The sequence below is a fragment of the Myodes glareolus genome, chromosome 8 (genome assembly GCF_982192425.1).
Source record: "Myodes glareolus chromosome 8, mMyoGla1.1, whole genome shotgun sequence".
NCBI classification, from domain to species: domain Eukaryota; kingdom Metazoa; phylum Chordata; class Mammalia; order Rodentia; family Cricetidae; genus Myodes; species Myodes glareolus.
Genome location: NC_142033.1, coordinates 61873102 through 61894235, shown reverse-complemented (window position 1 = coordinate 61894235; position 21134 = coordinate 61873102). Strand labels below are relative to the sequence as shown.

At 42.4% G+C, this 21134-nt stretch overlaps 1 pseudogene; it reads left to right on the top strand.

Annotated features, from left to right (window-relative positions):
* Positions 1-10724: 10724 nt before the first annotated feature.
* LOC148121177 (uncharacterized) overlaps positions 10725-21134 on the top strand; it is a 37530-nt pseudogene continuing 27120 nt past the window's right edge.

The window sequence follows — 21134 nt, the reverse complement described above, 5'->3', positions numbered from 1 at the left end:
CTCTTCCTTGCATCATCTGAACTGAGCTAGGCAAAGACAAGCTAGGAATGAACTTCATTAGAATTCTCCGTCCTTCAACAGGAGGCCATGCGGACGATCAGATAGTGTCCTGGGTTCTGAACTTCATGTGCCTCTGGTCCTCTGAGAATTCTGTCGTGGCTATGAGGACCAGCTTAGAGGGGAATGAGAAACTATACAGAAGGAAGCCATCATCACTGTTCTTATTCTCTACAAGCCAAGATCCCACACACCTGTGGACCATAGATGCAGAAGTTTAGCCCAGCCTGGTCCAACAGAACTTGCCAGCTATGGAGAATTAGGCAGAATTGTGTGGACTAACCATTGAGTTAACAATGAGGTGGGAGAGGTAGCCAATGATAGCATTCTACTACCTTTTGTGTGCACATTCTTGTGTGTGAGGGTGTATGTGCAGGTGCATGGAAGTCAGAGATGAATCTTGGGTGGCGTTTCTCAGGAGCCGTCCACTTTATTTTTTCGGACAGTTTCTCCAGTAGAGTCTCTCTACTACTGGGGAGCTCATGCCACAATACCTGGCTTTTTAGGTGGATTCTGGTGATCAAATTTGGATCTCTATGATTGGAAGACAAGCATTTACTTGCCAATCTGTCTCTCAGTCTCCACTGTTGACTATATTAAAGGCATCACATCTCATGACAAGGTCTTTCTTCAATCCCAATTCATCCCAAGTGTGTTTCTTTGACCCAGGTATGTTTCTTTGACTCTTTAAGCCTACAATGATTCTCCTTTCAGTCATTTTTTTTATTAATTGAACATGAACCTTGACCTTATCTTGCATTTTCCCCATTTTTATCTTTTGAATAAAGGGTTCCTATTGTTATTTTACCATCTGACTCCACCAAAACAGCATCTTGCTGATATCCCACGGTCATTACAAACTCCCTGGGGTCAGCGTCTGTATGCTGTACCCATTCTAAGACCTCACCAACTAAACACTGCTGCTTCCTGGTTATAAATCCTGCTAATTGCTTGCCTGGGGTCTGCACTAGAAGGATGATGCTAACCATTTTGCTGTCCTTTCTAATTGATGAGAGTTTCTGCAACCCTTGATGTCTGGCTTCTCCACCTCATTTCTTCCTGACAACTTCCAGGCAAGCTTCTTCCATCCCAACCTTGGGGAGCCTGTTTAATTTCCCAATTACTTTCTCTGTTAAGAACATCCTAGTCATCTGTGTCTAACCCAGACTCCCTCTTCCATAGTCTCAGGCCATTGTTCTTTAGTCTACAGCCTCTGAAAGGAAGAATAATTCCCCTGAGTCATGTGTTTTATGATCACAAAGCTAGCTGTTTACACACTGCAGTTTCTGCTTCCCATGGAGGGTCTTTTTGGTTAGATTGGGGGAATGAGATTTCCCTATTCATTTCTGCTCTGTGCCTCGACCCTTCACTTACAAACCTCTATGCTCTCACCATGTGTTGTAGTTAGGAATTTTTCTTTCCTGGTTGATATATATTAATGGCTGCCATTTGTGTAATGTTTATCCAGCCTGTGAGGTGTTGGGTTAAACATGATTAGATCCATTACTTTGTTTGACTCTCAGAATGAGGTGAGTGCTGTTGTTAACATCAGGACATAAAGGAACTGGGTCTTAGAAGGCTTGAGCATCTACGTGAGTTTGCCTCCCTGGGTCGTGGTAAGATGAGGGCTACTGGCCACTCCTTGGAGTGCTCTGCCACTGAGATTGTACCTTCAGGGTAGAATTACCAGAGTTCAAACCTGACCCAGACAGGTGAATTTGTGCTTAAGTTTTCCAGGGATGGTGGAGGAGGGTCATCAGTCTATGTGTTACTTTCATTGGTTAATAAAGAAGACTGCCTTGGCCTTTCTGATAGGCCAGCCCTTAGGTGAGTGGAGTAAACAGAACAGAATTGTGGGAGAAAGAAAGCAGAGGCAGGCAGTCGCCATGATTCTCCGACCCAAGAAGGACACATGTTAGGATCTTTCCCGATAAGCCACGACCTCGTGGTGGCATACAGATTATTAGAAATGGGTTAGTCAAGATGTGAGAGTTAGTCAATAAGAGGCTACAGATAATGGGTCAGGCAATGTTTAAATAAATACAGTTTTCATGTAATTATTTCGGGGGTAAACTAGCTGGCATCTGGGCGGGGACGCAGCCCGCCACTCCTTCCTGCAACACAAGGACAGCACATGCTCCTTCTGAGGGTCAAAGAAATTATGTGTCTAGGAGGACTCCAGTTAGAATCACCATGGCTAGTACTCAGGCTAGGAATTAGCTTATCTTGGGCCCAATAGCAGCACTGGACAAGATACCTGGATGTTTAGTTAGGGTCATTCTGATGGAGGTTATAAATGCCGAAAACACATATATTTTATTATGCTTGAATCCATCATCAGATTAATTTTTGGAGATAGGGTCTCACTATGTCGTCCTGAATGGCCTGGAACTCCATGTGTAGACTGGGTTAGCCTTGAATTCACAGAGGTTCAACTGCCTTTCCCTTCCAAGTGCTGAGATTAAAAACATGTGTCACCATGCCCAGCATATTGCCTCTTGTCTTCTTGGTGCTTAGCCACTTTTAAAGTGTAACAGGTAATCAGGACAAATTGGTTGAATGGCCAAATTACAAAGACATTACAATATAATATGGTTAGAGGATGACCTCAAATGTAGAAAACCCATACATGGTTCACCCCACTTTATTCTCTATCTCCATAGTCAAATTTGCTCTTGGCTATTCCAGATGATTTATGTCTTCTAAACTACAGAAATGTCATTACCAGAAAATTAAAAGTAAGTGCTTACTGGGGAAGTGTCCAAAGGAAAATGAGTGCAATACGAAGCAGATGTGGCTGTAGCCTCCACCTTCTACTGGGCGCTTTGGATGGCACTGGATGAAATTAAATACTGCAGCAGAGATTCACCAATCTAGGTAGCATCCAAGAGTTTTGAAACTGCTGAGTGAACAGTTCTAGCATCATATTATTGTCTCTCAGTAGAGATATAATTACTGGCTCCCAGAACTCTGGTCCACTCTGTGGGCCTATGGGGGCAGGTCTCCACCTGTTGCATGGTAGGAGCCTACACTGACCGCTTCAAGTCAGCCCTCTTCCTTAATGAGCAACCATCGCTGTCAGCGCACTTGGACACCGCTGGAGTTAGCCTTAGAGCCTTTGTTACGGGACATCATTCTCTTGCCCTGTGTTTTACACAAAGCTGACATCACAGCATCATAGCTTTGCTTTTTCTCTTCTCATCTTGACCTCCAAGAGGGAATATCATGATCGGTCAAAACTTGTCATGCAATCTGAGCTGATTAATGACATGGACTAAGATGCAATTATTGACTCAAATAGGTTGGAGATCTTTTCTTAGACCAGCTATTGAGTCCAGTGTATTAAGTATATGGATGTTCCCTTTGCAACATCTATTGGAGAGAACATGAGGTATAAGCACACAGAGCCGAAGGCCACTGACTAGCTACATGCCCTTCATACTCAAGATTACTGTCCTTGTTAGCTTTGACTGCCAACTCGACACAGCCTAGGGGTCGTCTGAGTCAACGGCTTAGATCGATGGCCTGCGGGCACGTCAATGGAGGACTGCAATTATTAATTGCAATAGACGGCCTATTCCAATGTGTGTGGCATCATTCCCTTGGTAATCCTGGGCTGCATAAGAAATCCAGATAAATATGAGCCTGGGTACAAGTGAGTTAGCAGCGTTCTTTCATGATTTCTGCTTCAAGTTTTTGCCCTTTCTTCTCTCAATGATGGACTGTAACCTGGAAGCTGAAATAACTCCCCGTTCCCTCTTAGGCTTCTTTTGGCCAGAGTGTTTTATCATAGCAACAGAAAGCAAGCTAGGACGGAAGTGAAGGCAACACTTACACAGTCATTAGATACTGAGAAGTAAGTGTGTACAATTGTACATACGTATGATCTACAAACGTACATATGATGTATGTGTTCGTTAGTTATCTCAGTATCACAGTGCATACCACGTTGCTACCCCGTTGCAAAGACAGTGCCTGATACATAGTAAGTGCTAGGCAAGCCTGTTAGTTCCCTGGTTACTAACTGAGTCAAGTGTGAGGAGTGGCCTTCCAAGAGAGGGGGTTTGGGCTGTCACCTCACCTGTCTGTGTCTCCTCAGCACAAATCTTGCGATGTGGTCCAGACAAATGTCCTTATATTCTAGTTCTGCGCCTTGTTAATGGATCCCACTAACACTGCTCCTATTTGAATCCAGTCCCAGGAAATATGAACCACAGATAGATCTAGGACAATGTCAATCTTTCTGGCCAAGATCAGCTCTGGCATGTTAGGGGTGAACCTATGAAGAAAATCGAGTATCTCTTTGACTTTCTTACCATCGTAGCTATAGCCTCAAACATGCAGCCCCAAGCTACACACAGTGCAATTCTTCATGCTTCTGGATGACATATTGGAATAATGCCACAGACATTCTTTCTTCTTGTCCCTGTCAAGACCAAGGATACCATAATCAAACAGCTTGATTTCTTCACTTGTGCTTGGTTAGGATCTGAATTTAAGATTACCCATAGTGTCCTGTGGCAGACATAAGGCAGATTGATTCCTTATCAGCACCATTGACAAACTTAGTCAATGAACACACACTGTGATATGATTCTCTGATTGACAGGTATGTCTGGTGAGCTCCAGTTCTATTTTCCCAAAGAGTTAGCCATCTTGTGAGTGAGTCCCTCAGATCTTTTGAAAAATATACATGCAATGGTGGCTTTTTGGGCATGTAAAATCTTCAATGGTTCCCACCTCTGCTCTCAAGCTACATCTTGAAGTCATTTTGAGAACCTGGTAAGACTTCTGGTTTGCACTATGGCCTCTCAGCACACAGCACTATTTAAATTCATTAAAATTTCAAGTTCAATTAAATTGAAAAGTTCAGTTTCTCATCTGCACCAGCCTCATTTTTAGGTACAAAATAGCTCCATCACTTTGGGGAGTATGGAGAACACACTGTGATCACAGGTCATCTGATTGGTTCGTACAGTCCTGCCTGCTCACGTGATCATCAGGGGCCACATACTACCTTAGAGATCATCTTTCACCCTTCCCTCCCAGGGTCAAGCTCTTTCTCACTGACATTTGCATTCTCCTCTTTGCCTCTCTGAGATCTCAGATTGCAGGTAAAGGTACTTTCTCTAAAAGACTTTCTCTGACTAATTATCTGGCCCAATTATTCCCTCTCCTAGCCAACTACCTTTTCTCCCATTTAAGTTTTTTTGTGTGTGTGTGGATAAAACCCGACTTCTCAACTCTAAGCTGTAAGCTCACAAATGCAATCACACCTTAACCCCAGTGTTCAACATATCAGAGGTGCTCAGTAAATATTTGTCGAATGAATGAACATTTGATTAAACAAGTCCTCCCATGTGACGCCTACCGATGACACATCCTTTGCAGTGTTCAGACAGGAGGGAGCGAGACTCTGATTTTTCTCTTTCCACTCCCATTCTCTTCTTCCCCTTGCTCTGCAGAGGGTCACCTTTAGTCCTTTGAGGTCTGCTCTTCCAGGCTATCCTTTCAGAGACTGTTCGGTGGCATGCCTGGACTACAACTCAATTACCAGGCTGTGTGTTTCTTTGGGAAGAAGGAAGGTTAAGTTGACAGAGTACCTAGACTTTCTTATTCATGATCTATGTTTTGATTATTTTTCATTATAATAATTGGCAGGGTAAATGGATATTTTTCATGTATATATGGAATTAATATGTCCTCTTTATAAATCAATTATCCTTGATAGTTAATGTTGGTGCTGGGGCTCATAACTGAATTCTGGCCTCACTCACAAACTAAATAAGACATAATTTCTTGTTGTTTATAGGGGGGATGAATAACTTGAATCAGTAGTAAATTCAATCAAAACTTATTGATAGCCCCTGGTCCATGCTGCTATTGAGGGCCATGCCTGGATCCTTGGTCCTACTACAGTCGTGGGCTGTGTTGATGTTCCTGGCCCATGTTACCACTGAAGGCCGTGCGGATGTCTGTGGTCTCTGCTGCCACCTGAAGCCATACTGATGTCCTTGATCTCTCCTGCCACCGGAGACCATGCTGAGGTCGATAGCACGTGCTGATGCTGGAGAGAGGATGTCAGTGGTCTTTGCTGTCACCAGAAACCATCAGGAATTCTACGATCCATTCTCCCGCTGATTGTAAAGGGCAAGGAAGCTATTTCTGTCATGGTTTTGATGACTGCAGACACTCATTTGAGAAAGAGGATCGTAGAAGGCTTCTGTGGCACCTTCCTCAAAGTAACAGCCTGGACAGAAAGCCATCAAAGAGAACTCTTAAAAACCTGTGATAAGAATACTGAAGTATCACTCTCCACAGCTGGTGGCTTCTAGTGGGCATGCGGGTAGGGAAGGACTCAGTTTCCTTTAAGGGACTGGCCACCTGGAGTTTGCCCATGCTTCAGAGAGAACATGGGCAACACAAATTGGACTTTCCCCCTTCTTTTTTTTTTTTAAGGGGTGGTGACAAGGCTGAGGGGTGGGCCTGGCTGGGAGGGCTGGGAAATAAGTGTGATTTGGGTTTATGATGTCAAAATATTAGGAGGAAAACTCTTTTTTTCTATGGGTAAGGCTAAGCAGGTGATATGTGAGCCCTTGAAACAGGAGAGGGCATGATATAAACTTGGCAGGGTTAATTCACTTTTTTTTTGCGGATTCTTATTCTTTATTATAAACACTTGGCCTTAGCCAATAATAAACAGAGCAAAGCAGCTCCCAGGTGAATCTCAGAAAGGCAGGAGAGAAAATCACATGGCAGGTCTGGTGGCAAGTCTCAGCATCATGTAGGTGTCTTCTTTTTTTTTTTCCGTTAGACTTGTTTATTCAAGTATCCAAAAACACTCTTTCCACTTCCTCCCCTCCTCCCAATACCCTCCCGCTCCCCCCACTCCCCCCACTCCCTCTCCTCCCTCACCATTCCCCAGAGTAGTCAGGGTTTCCTGCCCTGTGGGAAATCCAAGTTCCTCCCCCGTCCCTCCAGGTCCAGGAAGGTGAGCATCCAGACAGGCCAGGATCCCAAAAAGCCAGTCCATGCAGACAAAACAAGACCCAGTGCCATTGTCAATGGCTTCTCAGTCTTCATTTGGACCTTGGGGGCTCAGTCAGCCCCCATGTCAACCACATTCAGAGAGTCCGGTTTGATCTCATGCTCGTTCAGTCCCAGTCCAGCTGGCCTTGGTGAGCTCTCATTCGATCAGTCCCCTTGTATCAGTGGGTGAACGCACCCTTCGCGGTCCAGACTTCCAGTGCTCCAATGTGGGTCTCTGTTTCTATCTCCATCCATCGTCAGATGAAGGCCCCTCTGATTTTGCTTTTCTTGCTCACGATCTCCCTCCCTCTGCTTCTCATTTGGGCCTAGGGAGTTAAGTGCAGTGTTCCAATATGTGTCTCTGTCTCTATCTCCATCCATCGCCATATGAAGGTTCTGTGGTGATATGCAAAATATTCATCAGTATGGTTATGGGCCAAGGCCAGATCAGGCGCCCTCTCCTCTGCTGCCCAGAGTACAATCTGGGGACCTCTCCTTGTGCCTGGGAACCCCTCCAGAATCAAGTCTCTTGCATACCCTAAAATGGCTCCCTTAGTTGTGATATAAACGTCCCTGCTCCCATAACCATCCTTCCTCCCTCTCCCTTCCCTTTCCCCCAATCCATCCCCGATCCTCCCCCTCTCCCTAACCATCTCCCCGTACTTCCACACCCCCCCCCACCCCATGCACCCAAGTTTGCCTGGCAATCTTGCCTACTTCTAATACCTAGGAGGATAACTATATGATTTTCTTCAGGTTCACCTTCTTATTCAGCTTCTCTAGGATTACAAATTATAGACTCAAAGACCTTTAACTATGGCTAGAAACCACTTATGAGTGAGTACATACCATATTCCTCTTTTTGGGTCTGGGTTACCTCACTCAGTAAAGCGTTTTCTATTTCCATCCATTTACATGCAAAATTCAAGATGTCATTGTTTTTTACCGCTGAGTAAAACTCTAATGTGTATATGTTCCACACCTTTTTTAACCATTCTTCTATTGAGGGGCACCTAGGTTGTTTCCAGGTTCTGGCTATTACAAATAATGCAGCTATGAACATAGTTGAACAAATACTTTTGTAGTATGATAGTGCATCTCTTGGGTATATTCCCAAGAGTGGAATTGCTGGGTCCTGAGGGAGGTTGACTCCCAGTTTCCTGAGAAACCGCCACACTGATTTCTACAGTGGCTGCACAAGTTTGCATTCCCACCAACAATGGATGAGTGTTCCCCTCACTCCACATCCTCTCCAGCATATGCTATCATTGGTGTTTTTGAGTTTAGCTATTCTGACAGGTGTCAGATGGTATCTCAAAGTGGTTTTGATTTAGTGAAAGACCTATTTGACAAGAACTTTAAGTCTTTGAAGAAAGAAATTGAGGAGGATACCAGAAAATGGAAAGACCTCCCCTGCTCTTGGATTGGGAGAATCAGCATAGTAAAAATGGCAATTCCACCAAAAGCAATCTATAGATTCAATGCAATCCCCATCAAAATTCCATCAAACATCTTCACAGACCTTGAGAGAACAATAATCAAGTTTATGTGGCAAAACAAAAAACCCAGGATAGCCAAAACAATCTTATACAATAAAGGAACTTCTGGAGGCATTACCATCCCTGACTTCAAAGTCTATTACAGAGCTACAGTATTGAAAACAGCTTGGTATTGTCATAAGAAAAGAGAAATCGACCTATGGAATCGAATAGAAGACCTGGATATTAATCCACAAACCTATGAACACCTAATTTTCGACAAGGGAGCTAAAGGTATACAATGGAAGAAGGAAAGCATCTTTAACAAATGGTGCTGGCAGAACTGGATGTCAATCTGTAAAAGAATGAAAGTAGATCCATATCTATCACCAGGCACAAACTCAAGTCCAAATGGATTAAAGACATCAACATTAATCTGACCACTTTGAACCTGATAGAAGAGAAAGTGGGAAGTAGTCTACAAGATATAGGCGCAGGAGGCCACTTTCTAAGTAGAACCCCAGTAACACAGACAATAAGAGAATCAATGAATAAATGGGACCTCCTGAAACTGAGAAGCTTCTGTAAAGCAAAGGACACTGTCAGTAAGACAAAAAGGCCGCCTTCGGACTGGGAGAAGATCTTCACCAACCCCTCATCAGACAAAGGTCTGATCTCCAAAATATACAAAGAACTCAAGAAACTAGACACTAAAACTCTAATTAACCCAATTAAAAAAATGGGGTACTGAACTGAACAGAGAATTCACAACAGATGAACTTCGAATGGCCAGAAGACACTTTAAGGACATGCTCAACCTCCTTAGCGATCAGGGTTAATTCATTTTTAAGATTCAACTTTCTCCCCATTTTATTTGCTTCTTTCTTTCTGTTTTTCTTTCTTTCTTTCTTTCTTTCTTTCTTTCTTTCTTTCTTTCTTTCTTTCTTTTTTCTTCTCTTTCTTTATTTTACTATATAGTTCAGATTGACCTTGAACTCACTGTGTAATCCCCTGGCTGAGTTTGAATTTCTGATCTTCCTGCCTCCACCTTCAAAGTGTGGGATTATAGCAATGCACAACCAGGCCTGATTTTCACTTTATTGTTTAAAGACAAACTTATTGGTAATTAAAATGCACACAGGAAGATATGGAGAGATACAATCCTAGTTATTTGGGAGACTGAGGCAGGAGAATCTGAAGTTCAAGGCCTGCTTGGATACAAAAAGAGGCCCCGTCTCAAAGTGAAAAATAAAAAAAAAAAGTCTGGGTCTGTGGCTTATTATATCGCGCTTCCGAACTGTGCTACTGAATACACGCTGTGCCAGGTTCCCTTTCCATTGACCGTAGCCTCTGGGATGAACCTTCTAGTTCATCCCAGGGGCCAAAGGAACAAAACAACTCAGTACAGTGACATCGTGAGGTCATGAGAAATGTGCATTTGGTCTCTGCCCTGGTCACAAGAAGTCACGGCTCCTGAAATCCTTGAAATCTGTCTTTGCAGTGATAAGAGCACCCTACCTCTACTGGGAAGCCTGGTGTTTGGGGCCTCCTTCTTGGCTTCAGTGTAGGGTATGGCCTTAGGAAATACCAGGACATAGATAAGGAATTCATACCTTCAGCTCTTTTCCAACTTCCAGGAATTAGAGAGGGACAGACAGGTGGAGTTTACCACCAATAATCAATGATTTAGATGATAGTGTTTGTATAATAAAACCTTCATAAAAATCTAAAGAACTAGGTTTAGAAAGTATCCAGCCCACTGCCCACAAAATTGTTTCTGCAAGGCTTTGGGACTAGAGAGCACAGGGAAGTTCAAGTCTTTCCCAATTGCCTTGCCAGGAACATATCCTTGTCTAGTGGTCATATATATATATATGGATGTATATATATATGGATGTATATATATATGTGGATGTATATACCACGTTTAGAATTTCTACTTGTGTTGGCTGTTGGACATTTTAATGAGCAACCATGACTTGGAGCCTATGACCACAGGTTGGGAGTTCCTCACTCCTATCCTATCCTATCCTCTCTGCAAAGAAGATAAAGTGTTCTCTCAATCTCTGGTGCCAGATGTGTGTTAAGCAATGACCAAATAATCTATGAGTTAGAGCAGGGCTTCTCAAGGTGCAAATGAGGAGCAGAAGGAGGGAGAACATGAGCAAGGAAGTCAGGACTATGAGGGGTGTGTCCACCCACTGAGACGATGGGATTGATCTAATGGGAGCTCACCAAGGCCAGCTGAACTGGGAGCGATAGAGCATGTGATCAAACTGGACACTCTGAATGTGGCTGGCAATGGGGGCAGACTGGGAAACCAAGGACAATGGCACTGGATTTTGATTCTGCTGCATGGACTGACTTTGTGGGAGTCTGGTTTGTTTGGATGCTCACCTTTATTGGATGGGAGGGGGAGGACTTTGGACTTCCCATGAGGCAGGGAACCCTGACTGCTCTTAGGACTAGAGAGGGAGGTGGGGAGGTGGAGGGAAAAGGGAGGCAGGGAAGAGGTGGAAACTTTTAATAAATAAATAAATTTAAAAAATGATCATGTTTTAAATAAAGTTATAATTTTGAGTTAGGCTGCATGCATGACTCTCATTGGCCAAATTCACAGGCAGCACGCAGGTTGTAGCCTGGACTCAACCTGTTTGAGGATCCGGCTCTAAGAAATGGGCTAGCCTTCTCCCTTTCTTTTCTACCCTTTTCCCTATAGATGTGTCTACTCTATGAGCATTTACAATGAGTCTCCTCCACACTGTGAGATGCTATGGAAAAGTACAGATCACATTCTTAAGGCTTGACAGAAAAGAAATACGAAGTATGACAATAATGATGTTTTAGTAGTCTTATATTCAAATAATATTTTAGTTATTATCCATGGATTAAATACACATATTAAAATTAGTTTTACCTACTCCTGTATACCACCTCAGATGTTTACTAGTCATTTTAAAATTCATACTTGGTTCATGCTCTATTTTTGCTAAGCAGGATGATTTCTTTCCAATATCTTCCTGTTGATCTTTTAATAAAATCCAAGCTAAGGAGAAGGTGAGTGGAGTGGGCTGAGAGGGAACAGCTCACTGCTACCCAGCAGCCCTGACTCAAAAGTGAACATTAACTCTGTGTTCTGTCCCTTCTTCCAGGACACTGGGCATCCTGGCCAGCAGGTTGTCTAGGAATCATCTCTTGAATGCTGGGGGAGGAAGATGGAAGCATTCCTCCCGCTTTACCTCTTGGGCTTAACACAGAGAACAGGACTAATAAGGTTGTGCTCTGGTGTCTTAGCTTCTCGTATTCTTAATCTTCTGAGGTTATAGATGAAGAGGTTGAAAGCCAGAGAGGGCAAGCAACTTGCCCAAAGATTTAGAGTTACTTACAAGGAAGAGGAGCATCCTGGTGTCCCCAGTACTTGAAAGCATCCACCTAGAATCTCAAAGGGAGGTAGAGACTGGATGCAGGCAGGAAACTGTGCCAATGGTTGGAGCGGTCACACCTCCCTGGTTTTTCAGCATGTTTGCTTGAGTGACTATGATTTATGGTGAATGTGAGTTCAACTTCACCCCTCCTCTTAAAAGACTGTAATTTACATTTCTTCTTTAGTTATTTATATAAAAACTATTCTAGGGGCTAGTGAGCCAGCTCAGCAGGTAAAGATGCTCGCTGTCAAGCCTGCAAATCTGAGTACAGTCTCTGGGATCCACACGGTAGAAGGAGGAAGGTAACTCCTGCAAATTGTCTTCTGGTCTTTACCTGCATGTCCTAGCACACACACACACACTCACACACACTCACACACACACACACTCACACACACTCACACATACACACATTCCCATTCACACAGTCACACACACACGTGCACACACACTCACACATATTCACATACACACACTCACGCACACTCACATTCACAGAGTGACACACAGTCACACACACATACACACACGCATAATCGCACACACACTCTCACACATACACACTCACATTCACACAGTCCACACACATGCACAGTCACACATACCTTCACACACACAGTCACACACACTCACATGGTCACACACTCACACTCATACACATGTATACTCACATTTACACAGCCAAACACACTCTCACGTAGACACACATTCACAAACACACTCTCATACACACACTCACAGTCACACACACTCACAGTCACACAGTCACACACACTCACAGTCACACACACTCTCACACACATGCACAGTCAATACACACACACCTGCATGCATACTCACCACTAATAATAAAAAAGTAAAGGCTATTTTGTGGTGATATTTTCCAGTATTTGTTTAATTCATCACTCTAGTTATTTCCCACGTTTTCACTCTCGTGAGACAAACAAGCTAGAAAGAAACAAAAGAGCCGCAGTCACATTCCTGGGCTGTCCCATCACCTCTGCCCTCGTGGCACAGCTCCCCCAGGGGAGGCTAGGCATGGAGTCTCCTCTGTCAAGGCACCAACTGCATTCAGCAGTTCAACCGCTTCTCCTTAGGAGGGCGGATGCCTTTCCTCTAATCAAAACCAGACCAGCTCATGTGGAAAGGTTGTGAGAGCCTTCGGGGAACACAGAGATGCTGAAAGACACGAGATCCAGCTAAATTCCACACGAGCTCCCCTTACAGAGCTGGCTTCTTCTGCCTTTCTCTTCCCTGGGGATTACACTGCATTAGGAATTCTAGAAGGAGCTTTGTATTTCTTCGTGGACTTTTTTGAAGACTGGAGTTTTCTCATTGTCTGCAAGTGACAATAGGGGTCTTGCCGTCAGCCCAGGGTGGCTGTTCAGACTGCCCCAACTCAAGGGACGGTCCAGCTCACTTCAGTTGCTCTTCACTGCCAGTGCGGCCTAGGAGGTCCAGGAGCAGACCTGGGTTCTGAACCCTCTTTGGTGCTCACGGGAGTAAAGAACCCACCAAAGAATAGTCCAGTTCAATAGATGGCTTTCCCTGTATCAGTCCATTCACTGTGAATACATCTTCAAGGAGAATTAGGTCCAAGAAAACAGGTTGGGTAAGCACTGGAAGGCAGATGAAGTTCTGGCAGTTCTCAGTTATCTCATAGTCAAGGTTGCTCATCACATACTATTTTTATTTACTTATTTTATGTGTTTGTTCATGAGTGTGGAGGTATATGTACATGTGTATGTTCAGACGCATGTGTGAACATGCCTGTGGAGGTCAGAGAGGAGCCTCCGATATGGTTCCACCTTAAGAGCTGTTCTCCTTGTTTTGTGAAATGGAGTTTCAGTGGTCCAAGACTGGCTGGTTAGGCTAAGCTGGCTGCTGGCAAGCTCCAAGGATCTTCCTGCCTCCACCTCCCCTGCAGAGATTCTAAGTGCATGCACCCCTACCTGCCTGGCTCCCTGTCGCCTGGGGCTCATGGGGTTGAAACTCAGGCCTTCATGCTAGCAAAGCAAGCAATCTGTAGACTGAACTATCTCCCTGGCTGGACTGTACAACTCGGGAGCATCTTCTCGCTCTATGCCACTGCCTTTGCATGTGAGCTTTCTCTCTTCACAAGTGTCTTTCATGCGTAGCTTACCTCACTTTGCTTTGCTGAGACTGGATGCCAGCCAGTCAGGCCAGACCCTTTGCTTCACTGTAACGAGCATGTTCTGTGGGATAGCTGCCCTTCAATAAAGCGAGAATTGTATTTCACATGATTTTTTTAAAAATGTGTAAAATTTGCCTGGGGTTGAGTTCATTGTGGAAGTCAGGAATGGAGAAAGCATTATTGCCATGTTCCACTGAGAAAGAATTTAAAAATCCAAGTGTGGGGAGGAAAGGAGCCAGAGGGAGAAAAGAGAAAGGCTGCTGGCAGCTCAGCAGGGAGTGAGGCAGAACAGCGCAAATCCCAGGGCTGCAGTGGTCAAAGGGCATCCCACGCACAAAAATATTCTAATGCACAGTTTAAGACTGTGTTTCCACACTGCCCTCTCTCTCGCCCTCCATTGTCTCAGGGCCCCCTCCAAATAACAAGATAGGACACCCTCCACACACTACACAGAGTCCCAAGAGACATGCTTCCTGGGCTCTTGCAGCTTTGTTGGAGGTAAGGGGAGGCTTGAGTCCCTTTGTGTCGGGATGGCACAGACTGGTTGCAGCAGAAGCGGAATCCGAGAAACAAGGATGGCCACAAGGATACAACTGGCCCCAATTTTTAAAAATATTGACAGAGAGTTATGGATTCACAAGCCTAAGGATGGGAAAATTCTGTCTAAAGAAACAAGGTAGACAGAACTTAAAGATGAATTAAACCCTGAGATTGTCTACTGGTCCCCGCACGCAAAAATACAGGTTTATGCAATAAGACAAAGGCTTTAGGCTCATCAAGATTCTAGAATCTGAGGGAACTCAGCAGAAATGCCTAGTTACCTGGTTGTATGTGATTGGACAAAGTTTGATTCCCACTCCTCTCTTTCTCCTCTCCTCTCCAACTTTCTCTTTTTTTTTTAATCTTAAGGCTGTCTATAGACATTCACACGCTGTGCACCAAGAAGGATCCTCACAATCCTCACAAATGTACGAACTGTGCTCAACAAAGATGGAAGCATTTACACGAAGCCTTCCTAAGCAGTTGTCCCTGGTGCAGAGAGTGGGGTGGGGAATACAGGGAGGAAGTGGGTCACACACTTGATGAGACAGCTTCGCCACTGTCTATTATATGCTCATTTTTAGAGCAGGAAATCTCTATAGGAGATATGGTACTACATAAGTCAGTACTACACACACACACACACACACACACACACACACACACACAATGTTGCAGAATAAATTGTTCACTTTCAATAGACCACAGTCAGACAAGTTCAGAGGAGACTGCCGTCCCAGGATTAATCACAAGAATCTTGCTACAGTTCTATACACATCAGCTACCCAGAGGACTCAATGTCTTTCTTGCTCATAAAAATTGAGTTCTTCAATAGTCCCTTCAAATTTGTTTCTGTTAACCTCTGACCTCCCACAGCATTCAAACGGTGGAAAGGCATGATGTTCTTTATGGACGTGGTTATATCTAATTTGGCCTTATATATTTCAGGCTTTCCTGGCTGTGCTTGGTGACCAGGTATCCACGGGGACCTTCTGATAAAATACTGGGTCTCTGTCACAGTGAATTTATAGTTTACTTTTGAAATAACCCTCTTGAAATTTAAAAGGAAGTTTTAAATCCACATTTGACCAAAACCCTATTAGTTATGGCTTTTAAGAACATGTTATCATACCAGCCCAAGGCTTCCTAAGCTACTGAGGACAACAGCATTGCTATTGTGCTGTGTGTTGGTGTTGTCTTCATGGCACACAGCACAATAGGCCAGACAAACATGCTAGGGGGCAGTCTGTTAATAAATTCACTGGTACAAGATGACCAGGATGTGGTGTCTTTCCATTTGTAAAGCATCTGACAGTAATTTTCAGCAGGAAAGAGGAGAGACAAAACAATTCCTTTAGGATAGTAGCTGGTAGTCAGAAAATTTTAAGTACCAGAGGAATCATTTGGGGCTGGAGAGATGGCTCAGAGGTTAAGATTGCACTACAGAGGACTTCAGTTTGGGTCCCAGTACTCATGGATGGCTCACAACTGCCTGTTAACTCCAGCTCCAGGGGAGCAGACACCTATTTTCTTCAGGCATAATACTCATGTGTGTACACACACGTACAAGCACACACACACACACACTCACACACACACACACACACACACACACACACACACACACACTAATGGGTTTTAGTTCAAAATGGAGAGAATAAATAACAAGTCCATTTTCAGAAACCTGCAAACAACTGATTAACTTTGTGTGCAGACCTGTTCACTGACAGAACTGCTCCATGAGGGAATTGTGGAAAACCTTTGCCTTTAAGTAGAGTTTAAGAGATGCACTGTAAAAAAAAAAAAAAAAAAGTTGACAAAAGTTTGCACATAAAGATAGTCCCAGTTGTAGTGTTTTGAGTGGTATGCAGTGAAAGGGGCAGACACGGGACTGTCCAACCACTGGACAAGGGGTAGAGAAGCATGGTGCATCTGCTGCTGAATACTATGAAGCCATTAAAAATGCTGTTTATGGAACCACTGAAAACGGTGTTTAATGAGGAGGCTTCAATTATATATATGTAGACAATGTTTCTTCTCTCACTTTCTCTAAAGTGATAGCAAAGGGATTTATTTCCTTTTTTTTGACATAGCAATGTTTTATATTGCATAGTGATTTCTCACTACATTCTTCTTCACGAGATGCACAGTACTTCCTTAATAGAAAATATGTTTTTAAAATATGTTTAAAAATTTGTTTTATAACAGAGCTATTATAAATAAAATAAAACACAGAAATGAAAAGACACCAAATTAGACTTGTTTATCTAAAAGATAGAACTTGGTTTATCACCAACACACAAGGCAGAGTGAAAGCCCAGCTGCCCAGGTTTCCTGTTCTATGCTGTGCACATGATACACCAAACATTTGAAATCAGCACTTGAAAATTTGTTTACTAGTAATGTTCTAAGTTTTGATTTCTAGTTTCAAATCACTCTTCTTCCTGTCAATAAATTGTCTTGGTATCATATGCTATTATGGACTGCTGATTGTCAGGGTACCATGTCTGAACCAAGGTTTCATGTTAGTTTCAAAACTTCACATTAGTTCAGAGAGGAATCAATGATAGCCTATGCTGGAGAGGATGTGGAGTAAGGGGAACACTCATCCATTGCTGGTGGGAATGCAAACTTGTGCAACCACTTTGGAAATCAGTGTGGCTGTTTCTCAGGAAATTGAGAGTCAACCTACCACAAGATCCAGCAATACCACTCTTGGGAATATACCCAAGAGATGTCCAATCATACTACAAAAGCATTTGTTCAACTATGTTCATAGCAGCATTATTTGTAATAGCCAGAACCTGGAAACAACCTAGATGCCCCTCAATGGAAGAATGGATAAAGAAAGTATGGAACATATACACATTAGAGTACTACTCAGCGGTAAAAAACAATGACATCTTGAATGTTGCATGCAAATGTATGAAAATAGAAAACACTATCCTGAGTGAGATAACCCAGACCCAAAAAGATGAATATGGTATATACTCACTCATAAGTGGACTCTAGCCATAAACAAAGAACATTGAGTCTATAGTTGACAAACCTAGGGATTTATTTCTTAACAATATCTAAAAACCAAGTTTCAGGAGAGCAAGAGAGTAGACAATAGCATACTAGAGACAACAATACAGTACCAGACACTGGAAAGTGGGTTATGCTTGATATACCTGAGTTGTGTGACAGCAAAAGACAGACCTTGAGCCTTATGCTTTCCAATTAGGCAATTTCCTGCCCACCTGGGTAGAAGACTGAGTAAGATTTTACCCTCGGTGGAGGTGAAACCAGATTCCAAGCTTGGCTACTGCCAACATACTATAATAGCAGTCTCAATAAGGCGAACATATTGTAGTAGTGGCACAATGAAGGGGGACATGGTGTTTGGGTAGGAGTCTATGGGCAGAACTGAACATCTTAGCATCAGTGATGACGAATCCTGATTGTCACCTTGATGAGAGCTAGAAACAAGCAAAAGACAGGACTCTTGGTGGATGTGTAAGATTAACCAATGGGAGATGACTCATACCCAGAGAGGTCAGGATGTTCCAATGGGTGCATCATGTATATATAGACTCAGTGAAAACTTGAGTCTTGCATGCTTGCCTCCATCTCATTGCCTGCTTCTTTTGCTATGCAGAAGTTTCTTGGCTTGATACAATGCCAGGTGGGTTTTTGGAGGGAGGTTATTGCCTGTATGTTGGGGAAGGGTCATATAGTCTTATAGCAACATCAATATCTTTGTGTGTAGTACATATGCGTGTGTGTTCATGTATGTATGTGTTTATCTGAGTGTGTATATGTGTGTATGTGCATTTGTATGGGTATGTAAAAACCTGAGGAGATGAGAGATGGATGTCAGATGTCTTCTTCAATTGCTTTTCAATATGTATATATGCACATATATGAATATATATATGAATATATGTGGTGAAGTATAAATATACTCCAATTATTTTCAAGACAGGGTTTCTTTGTGTAACAGACCTAGTTGTCCTGGAACTCCCTCTGTAGATTAGGCTTGCTTTGAACTCAGAGATCCACCTGCCTGTACCTCCTAAATGTTAGAATTAAAGATAAGCGCCACCACTGCCCAGCTCCACCTTATATTTTTGAGCTAGGTTCTGTAATTAACCATGACACTCATCAATTCAGCCAGACTGCAGGGCACTTAGGAATCTGTTTGTCTGTGCCTGCTTTTGCTTTTTTTTAATTGATTTTTATTGAGCTCTACATTTTTTCTCTGCTCCTCTCCCTGCCTTTTCCCTCCCCTTCAACCTTCCCCCAACGTTCTTATGCTCTCAATTTACTCAGGAGATCTTGTCTTTTTCTACTTCCCGTGTAGATTAGATCCATGTATGTTTCTCTTAGCATCCTCATTGTTGCCTAGGTTCTCGGGGATTGTGATCTGTGGGCTGGTTTTCTTTGCTTTATGTTTAAAAACCCTCATGAGTGAGTACATGTGATAATTGTCTTTCTCATTCAGGGTTACCTCATTCAATATGATGTTTTCTAGTTCCATCCATTTGCCTGCCAATTTCAAGATGTCATTATTTTTCTCTGCTGTGTAGTATGCCATTGTGGAAATGTAACTCATTTTCCTTATCCATTCTTCGGTCAAGGGACATTTAGGTTGGTTTCAGGTTCTGGCTATGACAAACAATGCTGCTATGAACATAGTTGAGCACATGTTATTGTTGTATGGTTGAGCATCCTGCATCTCTGGAATGAAGTCGACATGATCATGGTTCTGATGTGTTCTTAGATTTGATTTTCCAATATTTTATTTAGTATTTTTGCATCAATGTTCATGAGTGAGATTGGTCTATAATTCTCTTTCTTAGTAATGTCTTTCTGTGGTTTGGGTATCAAGGGAATTGTAGCCTCATAAAAAGAGTTTGTTAGTGTTTTTTCTGTTTCTATTGTGTAGAATAATTTGAGGAGTATTGGTATTAGTTCTTCTTTAAAAATCTTGTACAATTCTGAGCTGAAACCACCTGGTCCTGGGCTTTTTGTTTGTTTGGGAGACTTTTGATGACTGTTTCTATTTCTTCATCAGTTATAGGCCTGTTTAATTTGTACATCTGGTGTTGATTTAATTTTGGTAAGTGATATTTATCCAGAAAGTTGTCCATTTCCTTTAAGTTTTCCAACTTTGTGGAGTACAGATTTTTGAAATATGACCTGATGAGTCTCTGTATTTCCTTTGTGTCTGTTGTTATGTCCCCCTTTCCATTTCTGATTTTGTTAATTTGATATTTTTTCTTTGCCTTTTGGTTAGTTTGGATAAAGGTTTGTCTATTTTGTTGATTTTCTCAAAGAACCAACTCTTTGTCTCATTGATTCTTTATATTGTTTTCTTTGTTTCTATTTTATTGATTTTAGCTCTCAATTTGATTATTTCCTGTAATCTAGTCCTCCTGGATGAGTTTGCTTCTTTTTGTTCTAAAGTTTTCAAATGTTCTGTTAATTCACTAGTGTGGGATTTTTCCAGCTCCTTTATGTAGGCATTTACTCCTACTAACATTCCTCTTAACACTGTTATCATTGTATCCCATAAATTTGGATATGTTACGTGGTCATTTTCATTGAATTTTAGGAAGTCTATAACTTTTCCTTTATTTCTTCCTTTACCCACTGATGATTCAGGTGAGCATTGTTTAATTTCCTTGTGTTTGTGGGCTTTCTGGAATTAGTATTGCTGTTGAATTCTAGTTTTAAGCCATGGTGATCTGATAGGATACATGGGGTTAGTCCAATTGTTTTAAAAATCTGTTGTGGCTTGTTTTTGTTACCAAGTATGTGGTCAATTTTTGAGAAGGTTCCATGTGGTGCTGAGAAGAAGCTATATTCTTTTATGTTTGGATGGAATAGTCTGTAGATGTCTGGTAAGTCCATTTGAGTCATAACATCTGTTAGTTCTCCTATTTCTCTGTTCATTTTTTTCTGACTGACCTGTCCAGTGGTAAGAGGGGAGTGTTGAAGCCTCCCACTATTAGTGTGTGGGGTTTAATGTATGATTTAAGCTTCAGAAGTGTTTCTTGTACATATGAGGGTGCCCTTGTATTTGGGGCATAGATGTTCAGTATTGAGATTTCCTCCTGATGGATTTTTCCTGTGACTAATATGAAATGTCCTTCTTTGTCTCTTTTGATTGATTTTAGTTTGAAGTCTATGTTTTTAGATGTTAGGATAGCTACACCCGCTTGTTTCTTAGGTCCATTTGATTGGAATTTTTTCCCCAACCCTTTATTCTGAGACAATGTCTGTCTTTGAGGTTGAGGTATGTTTGTTGTATTCAACAGAAGAATGAATTATGTTTTTCTATCCAATCTGTTAGCATGTGTCTTTTTATAGGTGAGTTGAGTCCATTTATATTAAGGGATACTAATGGCCAGTGATTGCTCTCTCCTGTTAATTTAGTTTTCATTGTTGGTGATGGTTATCTGT